The sequence below is a fragment of the Podarcis muralis genome, chromosome 15, assembly GCF_964188315.1.
Source record: "Podarcis muralis chromosome 15, rPodMur119.hap1.1, whole genome shotgun sequence".
Lineage (NCBI taxonomy): Eukaryota > Metazoa > Chordata > Lepidosauria > Squamata > Lacertidae > Podarcis > Podarcis muralis.
Window position 1 is genome coordinate 30,609,784 of NC_135669.1, and position 10,036 is coordinate 30,619,819.

The following is a 10,036-nucleotide window of genomic DNA, read 5'->3' on the forward strand; positions in this document are numbered from 1 at the left end:
TGCTAAAGGCCGTGTGAAGGGCCAGCCTTTACTTCTGCTTGGGGAAGGGCTGCAGCTCAGTGGTAGAGCACCTGCCTTGAGTGCAGAAGGTCCCAGATTCAATCCCGTGGAGCATCACCTCTGGGTATGGAGCCTGAAACCCTGGAAAGCTGCTGCCAGTCAGTGTAGACAACACTGAGCTAGATGGAGCCATGTTCTGAACGTAGGTCTGTGCCAGAGCCCTTGCGTCGCATGCAGAAGCTCCCAGGTTCATTTCCCCAGAGGTCTCTGCAGGGAGAGTTGGGAATATCCCCTTCCTGAAACCTGGAGTGCCGCTGCTGCCAACCAGTGTCGACATTAATGAGCTAGATGGACCAGTGGCCTGACTCGGGATGAAGAAGCTTCCTATATCCCTCTTTCAGTCTTTACTCAGAACCTTGAGGACTAGAATCTTGCTTCAATTTCAAAGGACTGCAGCCCAGGGGCAGAGCTGATGCTTTGCATGCAGAAGGTCCCAGGTTCAATCCCTGGTGGCATCTCCAGGGAGGGAGCCACGCCTGAAGCCCAGGAGAGTTGCTGCCAGTCAGTGTCAACAACACTGGGTTGGACTAGATGACCCTTGGTGTCCCTTCCAACCCTACGATCCTCTGCTTTGAAGAGGAAAAAATAAGGCAGGAATGACACCTAGCTAGAACAAAGGGGTGTCTGTGTTGTGGAGCAGTTGCAGTTCCAGCCAGTCAGATACACACACACACTGCTGTGGAGGGCGCCTGGAGGTATTCCTCTCAAGACAGACAGCTTTGCTGATCAGCTCTGAAGCTTTAGTGGAAAGCACCGTAACTCTTTCCCCTCCCCCCTCACATATCATAATTCATTAATATCTAGAAGCCACACACATCTCCATTTCCCTTTCATCTCAGCTGCAGCGTGGAAGAGTAGGCACTCTGCACATGCCCCGGGGCACGTTCTGTTATTCCACTGCTGCTGCTGCTGCGCCGACTTCTTTCGAGGGCTAATTTGAGGCACTGAGCTTTGATGTGTAAAGGTTGTGTTCGACATACCCAAGAGACTTTCCTGCATCCCATCATAATCTCCAAGATCCGCTCTCGACGACGCATCGGGTGCTGTCCCAATGACAGTACAAAGAGAGCGCTTTGTAGAATGCCATCCCCCCCCCCATCGCAGACTCGCAAAAACGTTCTGTGAGGCAGGCCTTAGGGGGTGTATGCTGCTGAAAAGTTCCCAGAATCCTTTTGGGGACAGAAGCCATGACTGTTCAACCAGTCTCAGGCTAGATTAAAATGTATCCTAAGCAATGGAACTTTGCCTCCCCATCCATCCCTGCAGTCTGTATTCTGACTCTTCTTAAAGCCTTTTGCAGGAATTTGGGAGGACTTTTAAAAACATGCTTTTTTGTGCAGATATGGATAAACCACAGAGCCTAGGACTTGCCAATCTGAAGGTCGGCGGTTCGAATCCCTGCGACGGGGTGAGCTCCCATTGCTCGGTCCCTGCTCCTGCCAACCTAGCAGTTCGAAAGCACCTCAAAGTGCAAGTAGATAAATAGGTACCACTCTGGCGGGAAGGTAAACGGCGTTTCCGTGCGCTGCTCTGGTTCGCCAGAAGCGGCTTAGTCATGCTGGCCACATGACCCGGAAGCTGTACGCTGGCTCTCTTAGCCAGTAAAGCGAGATGAGGGCCGCAACCCCAGAGTCGGTCACAACTGGACCTAAGGTTCAGGGGTCCCTTTACCTTTATGGATAAGTCATAGTACTGCTCTATTCTGCGTTGGTCAGATCCCCACCTGGAGTCATGCGTCCAGTTCTGGGCACCACAGTTTAATAACTGGAACATGTGCAGAGGAGGGGTGACCAAGATGATCAAGGGTCTGAGAACCAAGCTTTATGAGGAACGGTTGAGGGACCTGGGTATGTTTAGCCTGGAGAAGAGGAGATGTGATAGCCATCTTCCAATATCTCTAGGGCTGACACACGGAAGATGGAGAAAGCTTGTTTTCTGCTGTTGTAGAGAGTCAGACCCCTTAGAAATGGATTAAAATGGCAAGAAGGGAGATTCCGTGTAAACATCAGGAATAACTTTTGATGGGGAGAGCTGTTTGACTGTGGAACGAACACCCTCCCCTTCGCTGGAGGTTTATCAACAGGTGTCCATCTGTCAGGGATTCTTTTGCTGTGATTTCTGCACTGCAGGGGGTTGGACTAGATGGCCCCTGGGGAGAATCTATGAACTTTAGATTCCACCTCCCTCACATCTGAAGTCAAACCACTGGTGCATCTTGGCTGTAAACTGGCCCATCGTAAATGCACACACAGGTACATTGAAGCGCCCGGCTTGCTGTCAGGAAGCAGCTGTGAGCCTCAAGGTGAGGACAGAGGGGGGTGTTCCAAGAGTGCCCCAATTTTATCTGGTGGAAATGACAGGCTCTGCATCCTGTCCAACATTTCCCAGGTGAAATTAAGGGCAGCCAATTCTCTCCCCAAGGTGCTCTGGCTCTTGCAGTCCATTATTAAAAGATCGCAAAAAAAAAAAAAGGGAGAGAAAAACAACAACAGCACAGTGAGTCTGTGAGCGAGTCCAAAACAAAGTCTTCCCAGCACATGAAATGATAGGTGCTGGGTGGTGCCTTGTTGTTTGTGCTTTTTGTATTTTAATTTATCACCTGCCCATCACCCTAAGTTCCCAGGGCAGGCTACATCTATTTAAGATACAGCATTCAAAACCATTTTTAAGAAGCTTCTTAACCTGTCTCTTTTTCCTTTTCTCTCTCTCTTTTAATTCCTTTTTATCCTTTCCTCTTTCTGTTTGTCTTTCTGTCTTTTTCTCTTCTCTCTCATTTTTGCCTCTGGATTAATGTTTCAGTCTGGACAAAAAAAGGGTGACAATAATTTTGTATTTTTCTGTATAAACTCTAATGATATTTATTTTTTAAAAGCAATTTTTTACAATTATAAAAAATGCAATCACAGAAAATAAACATCTAATGAAAACAACAATAAAATATAATAAAAAGTAACCAGTTGATAATATTTAGGCTTCCAAGTCTTTCTACATTCAAAATCTTCTAGGCTATTAGAGATGTAATGCGACACAGACACATCCCTCAGGGATTTAACTTCAAGAGTAAAGGGTAAAGGGGACCCCTGACCATTAGGTTTAGTCGCAGACGACTCTGGGGTTGCGGCGCTCATCTCACTTTATTGGCCGAGGGAGCTGGCGTACAGCTTCCAGGTCATGTGGCCAGCATGACTAAGCCGCTTCTGGCGAACCAGAGCAGCGCACAGAAACGCCATTTACCTTCCCGCCGGAGTGGTACCTATTTATCTACTTGCACTTTGACGTGCTTTCGAACTGCTAGGTTGGCAGGAGCAGGGACCGAACAATGGGAGCTCACCCCATCGCGGGGATTCGAACCACCAACCTTCTGATTGGCAAGTCCTAGGCTCTGTGGTTTAACCCACAGCGCCACCCGCATCCCTTAACTTCAAGAGTAGGGCTGGCTAATCTTCTTGGGACTGAGGGCCACATTCAGCCGTATCAACATTCTGAGGCCACATGGCAGGTGTGCCCAGAAGCTAGAGACACCACACACTAATTTGTGCAGATCGTAAGAAGTGGCCTTATACCAAGTCAGTCCCATCTATCTTAGTACCGTCTACACTGGCTGGTAGCAGCTCCCAAGGGTTTCAGATGAGGCATTTTTTTGAGTGCTAAATTAACAATCAATGACTGTTTTAACAGGAAACTCATATTAAACAGTAAACCCTGAACAAATTTGGAGTGGAGTCCCTGAGATGGTTGGATGGCGCCTTGTACACCTCCTTCCAGCAACTCCTGCAGCCAAGCAGGTACCAAACGTATTGCTCTGCTTTCCTTTGGACCACATCAGTGAGGCTGAGAACGGGGTCTTGTTGTCTGGGCAGTCCAGGACCTCTATCCACGCTGCCCAGGCTTTGGTGCTCCTAACGCAGCAATTTGACTTCACCCCCCCGAGGTGCACTCCATTGTCTCTTAAAACAGGTGGATGCCAGCAACAACAACATATAGCACCAAGTATGAACTTAAGTAGGAATATAAAAGAGGGCCAAAATGTGCTGTTAATGCTCCAATTTAGAATAAGCTAGGGTCAATCTGATTTTAGTCGTGTGGAACCATTGAAATTAATGGACATGCTTAATAGGTCTATCCATTTCAATGAGTTTACTCCGACTATGACCTAGTTTTTACAACCTACCTTACCTCACATTGATTTTTACATATTCTTAAAGCATTGTAAACCCATAGTTTAAGCTTGGCAAAAGCCCCTTTTTTACACCATATTTTTCAATAGATTGTTTATTTATTGCATTTATATCCCAGCTTTTTCTCCACTGGAGCTCAAGGTACATCGTTTTCACCCTCATTGTATCCCCACAACAACCCTGTGAGGTAGGCTAGGCTGAGAGGCAGCAACTGGCTCACAAGGCCAGTGAGCATCAAGGCTGAGTGAGGATTTGAAGCCTCTTCTCCCAGGCCCTAGTCCAACACTCTTAACCACTACACCTTTCTGTGAAGTTCCTATATGACAATATAAGACAATATGGTTTTTATGACAATAAATGAGAATAAATCTATTGTTCATCAAATCTAAGATGTGTCAAATCCCCATAATTTAACCAGCATTTAACTTTGCATTTTTTACTTTGCATTCTCTATTTCCTTGCACGATTCCTTGGCTGAATTGGTAGGGTCTTTTAGGGGTGTGGGGAGAAATTTGCTTAACCCTCTTTGTTAGAAATACTCTCAGGGAAGCCATCTGGCTTGAGAAGAATGAGAACAGAAAGAGGGCATAGCTGGAACAAGACATCCCCAAAAGCAAAAAATTAAGGGCAGCAATTTAGCTGCTCTACCCTGCGCCCAGATTTCCTATAAATAGCATTGCCACGTGGTGGGTTTTTGGTTTTTTTACCCTGAAACTGTGCCTTTTACCAGCTGCCTGACACAGAAACTAAGAAGGTTACACTCTGCCAGTTGTGAAGATACGACCAATAGCAAAAAGACTCATCTGCTAAATTTTGGTGTGCCAGATCGCTGTTAAAAGATAGAAGAGCAGGATTATTATTATTTTAAGTTGGCAACATTTCCACTTTTAAAAAGAAATGAGATGGGCTCAAAAGCAGCCTAGAGGTCATCAGAACTCGGACCCTGCCAGTGTGGAGACTGACTGCAGGGGCATGAGAAACACTCTGCTCGTTCTCAGAAGCACTGACTGCATGCCTAAGCCCCAGTCAGCTAGCTGCGCAGGGCTGAATCTGTGAAGACAAGCAAGCGGGTGGAAGAAGCCTGCAGTTCAAACACTGCAGTAAAATAGGTCACTTGCTCCCTGCTATTCTGACATGCAGACACATTAGATGATGTGTGTTTAAAACGTGCTCATTCTCCCTTCCCCGAATCCTTTAGCCAAAAAGAGAGAGAGTCAGGATCGCTGCTAGCAAAAATTAAAAGGGAAGGTTTTGCAAAGAGAAGGTCTTGCACGAGGAAAGCAATAATATTATGCAAATAAACAAAAAGCACACACAATTTTGAAAACGGTGCATCAGCCACAAAATGCACACACCTAGAATTTAGCATTTGAAGGAGACCTGGGTGCAACACAGCACTTCATGCTCCTTGGAGGAAATAAAGGTAAAGGTAAAGGGACCCCTGACCGTTAGGTCCAGTCGTGGCCAACTGGGGTTGCGGCGCTCATCTCGCTTTACTGGCCGAGGGAGCCGGCATACAGCTTCCAGGTCATGTGGCCAGCATGACTAAGCCGCTTCTGGTGAACCAGAGCAGAGCACGGAAACGCCGTTTACCTTCCCACCAGAGCGGTACCTATTTATCTACTTGCACTTTGTGCTTTCGAACTGCTAGGTTGGCAGGAGCAGGGACCGAGCAACGGGAGCTCACCCCGTTGTGGGGATTTGAACCGCCGACCTTCTGATTGGCAAGTCCTAGGCTCTGTGGTTTAACCCACAGTGCCACCCATGTCCCTTGGAGGAAATAGTGGGGTAAAATTTCAATAAAGCATGCGAGAGCTCTGCTGGATCAGGCCAGTGGTCCACCCAGTCCAACATTGTGTTCTCACAGTGGCTAAGCAGATACGTGTAGGAAACCAGCAAGCAGGATCCAAGCCCCAGAGCAGCTCTCTCCCCTTCTGTGGTTCCCAGGAAGTCTTATTCAGAAGCATTACTGCCTCTGACCATGGAGGCAGAGCTTAGCCATCCTGGGTAGCAGCTGCAATACAAGCTGTATTTTAAATATAAGCTCTGTTTTTAAAAGGTAAAAAGGAAAGAAAGGATAAAATGAATTACTGGGGTTGGATTCCAGGAAATCAGGGCAGGTCCCCTGATAAACGTGTCCCGGGGGGGGGGGGGGACACCTGCCAAGCCCCCACTACATGACAGCCCCTTTTCACTTCAAGCCATCACCTGCAGGGTGAAGGGAATTAAGTTCTCGAAGAAAAGCAGGGAGCCAAATGGGAAGTGACGCAGTCAACCCTCAGAACCAGCCCGGCGTGAAAGCACTGACATGACAGGCCCCTCAGGCCAGCCTCATCAAGGAGGCAAGAGTTAAATGAGCATCTTAGCAGCCAAGGATGAGCCAGAGACAACCAAACCTCACGCCCGCCTTTTGCAAAATTAAAAGCCAGCCACAGCCTGGCACCAGAACACAGAGAGACGGCATCCAGTAATTAAGCTTGTCTGCTTCACCTCCAAGGGGGGAAAAGAGGCCAGAGGATGAAGAAGGGGGAAATGACAAAGGCTCATGAGCAAACGAGACACACCAATGCCTTGCTCATGTGCATGATCACACAAGCCACGGATCTGGCATCTGAAGTGCTCGGCTTGCTGCCTTCAAAAGCATAAGAATGAGCAGACTTGGTATCCTGATGGTATTCGCCCTCCAGTTAATTGCACAATGCAGCATCTTGAAATATCAGCTTGCTGTTCCTCCTTTGCAAAAACAAGGCGCCAGTACTTAGGCTAACAGAAGAACGCTCGAGTCCGTTGCAGGCACTGTCCAAAAAGTGATTAGCAAGGGGAGTGTTCCTGGGCAAACACGGACACAGGAAACCAAGAAATATCAAACTGCAACTACCGGGTCATGGAATATGTATCATTGATCTACTTTCCTCTCAAAACAGGCAAGTCAGGTTGTACGTATTAGGTGCCTGAGATTTGGAAACTACAATAATTGGAAGTGAAAACATTTCTGAATCACATTACAGTGGTACCTCGGGTTACATACCCTTCAGGTTACATACGCTTCAGGTTACAGACTTCGCCAACCCAGAAATAGTACCTCGGGTTAAGAACTTTGCTTCAGGGTGAGAACAGAAATTGTGCTCTGGTGGCGCGGCAGCAGCAGGAGGCCCCATTAGCTAAAGTGGTGCTTCAGGTTAAGAACAGTTTCAGGTTAAGAACGGACCTCCGGAACGAATTAAGTTCTTAACCCGAGGTACCACTGTACATTACATTACATTACATTACGAGACGATATTATATTATGATTAAGTTAATTACCTGCCCTTCACCAACAGGTCCCAGGGAATCTTACAATATGAAATTTAGGATTAAAAGCAGTTGAAGTATATTAGATTTGAAAGAGCAGGGTGGGTCCTGAAACACACATCTCAGCTGTCAAAGGCTGGAGCAGAACGGTGACATTTGCCCAAAGCTGTATAGTGAAGGTACCAGACAACTCTGCAGGGAGTTCCACAACTCAGGGGCCACCACAGAGAATGCCCCCCTCCTGGGCCACCCTCTCCATCCTCTGAGTTAGGTGGGGTGACCAAGAGGAAGTAGTGTACACACACAGAGAGAGAGAATTCATTATTGCCCTCCCAACAGTATCTGCTACTTTGACCTTATGGGTTCTGTATATGCTGTTAGATCAAGCTCCTTTCTGATAATTCATTTTGCATGAGGGAGCAGTCAAGACATGCTCTGTGCCATGAAGCAGACGATAATTTTTTTTAATCACCTCATTTGCACTTCATGAGAACCAGGATAATGTTTGGAATGAATTTCCAGAAACCCAAATGTGGAAGGACCCCTATTCCTCTGTCCTGGGTTTCAACACACTTGAGCTGGAGACTCTTGCCTGAATCCCGAGAGCTGCTGCCAGTCAGTGTGGACAAAACTGAGTTAGATGGACCAGTGCCTGACCAGAGAGTGCCTTGGTGCATGGACAGATATTGCCACCAACATGATGCTAGGTGGGTGGAGTTCCTTGATCCATGCACCTCTTCCCCCATAGCTGCAACGCAGTGTGGATCTTTCTGATCTGTCACCAGTCCAGAGGATGCGCCAGGGAACACAGTGGTACTTTGGTACTCGAATGGCTTGGCTCCCAAACACTGCAAGCCCGGGAGTGTTCCGGTTTACGAACGTTTTTCAGAAGCCGAACATCCAACGTGGCTTTTGATTGAGTGCAGGAAGCTCCTGTAGCCTATCGGGCCGCGCCCTGGTTTTCAAACCGTTTCAGGAGTTGAACACATGCACGGAATGGATTAAGTTCAAGAACCAAGGTACCACTGTATATCCATGTCTCAATTCCTTTCCCCCTCTTCTCTTTTTAAGCAGAAGTGGGCAATGCTGCTGGACTCCCGTCAGCCTCAGTCACTATGACCAATGGCCAGGCATGATGGAAGCTGGGGTTCAGCAACATCTGAGACCTCGCTGAATCACCAGGGTAGATTAAGTGCTTGGACTGAAAGAGAATAGGGGCAAGAAAAGGCTCCAGAGCTCAGGAGGACCAGTTTGAGGACACCACTGGGGAAAAGGGTGCATGATCGTAAGAGCCAGGGTTCAAGGTCCAAGTCCCACGTCCCCACAGACTTGTATTCCTCAATAACTCACGAATTGCCTGAACCCCTCATACCCCAGAGCTTGATCATTCAGATTATCTGCAGGAGCATCATTGCCTATTTCCTGTGTTGGTGAGGCTCATTTGACAGTAACAAGGAACTGAGCCTTTGGTGTCATTGGTCCAGTCCTGTGGAACACACTGCAAACAAAGATTCACCAGGTGCCTTCTGTGCCAACTTTTTAAACACTTGATGAAAACTTCTCTTTCCTCCAGGCATAAGCAGGCAATTAAGAATACACCTTTCCACAATAATTAACTGACGTGCGTTTTCAACTCTTTTTAAGGATTTATTGTACGGTTTATTGGATTTTAATGTTGTAAACCACTTTGATATATATTTTTCATGGCATACCAGTACCGTATATAAGTACCGTATTTTTCGCCCTATAGGACGCACCATCCCATAAGGCGCACCTAGTTTTTTGGGGGGGAAATAAAGGGGGGGAAATTTATTTTCCCCCCCAGGCACGGGGCTGGGGCGGGGGAAGCCCGAGCTTCCCCCGACCCCAGCCCCCATAACAGGCAACTCTCCGCAAGCCGTGGGAGCCCAGCGCTGGGCTCCCATGCCTTGGAGGAGAGCTGTGCGAAGCCTGGGCGCGCTGAGCTCAGCGCTCCCAGCCTTCGGCATGCAGGCAACTCTCCACAAGCCGTGGGAGATCTGCGCGAAGCCTGGAGAGCGTGAGGGGTTGGTGCGCACCGACCCCTCTCACTCTCCAGGCTTCAGCGAAAGCCTGCATTCGCCCCATAGGACGCACACACATTTCCCCTTCATTTTTGGAGGGGGGAAAGTGCGTCCTATGGGGCGAAAAATACGGTATTTTTAGAAATAAATGAAACTCTGTGGCCTTGGTCAAGTCTCACTTACAGCTGAATACCTGCCCCAAGTGACTACAAAGGGAAAGGGGAAAAAGTTAAGAAATACTGTGTCAAAGAGAAGTTCTATGGCAGGTGTGGGGAACATCTGGGGCCCTCTAGATGTTGCTGGACTACAACTCCCATCATTCCTGACCATGCTGGCTGAAGGGGCTGGTGGGAGTTTGAGTCTGGTAGCTGCTGGAGGGCCGCAGTACTCCCCACTCCTGTTCCACAGATATGGCTGGAAGTTGTGTGATGTAATGACCGTAATCACTTCTTCAAAAACCAGAAG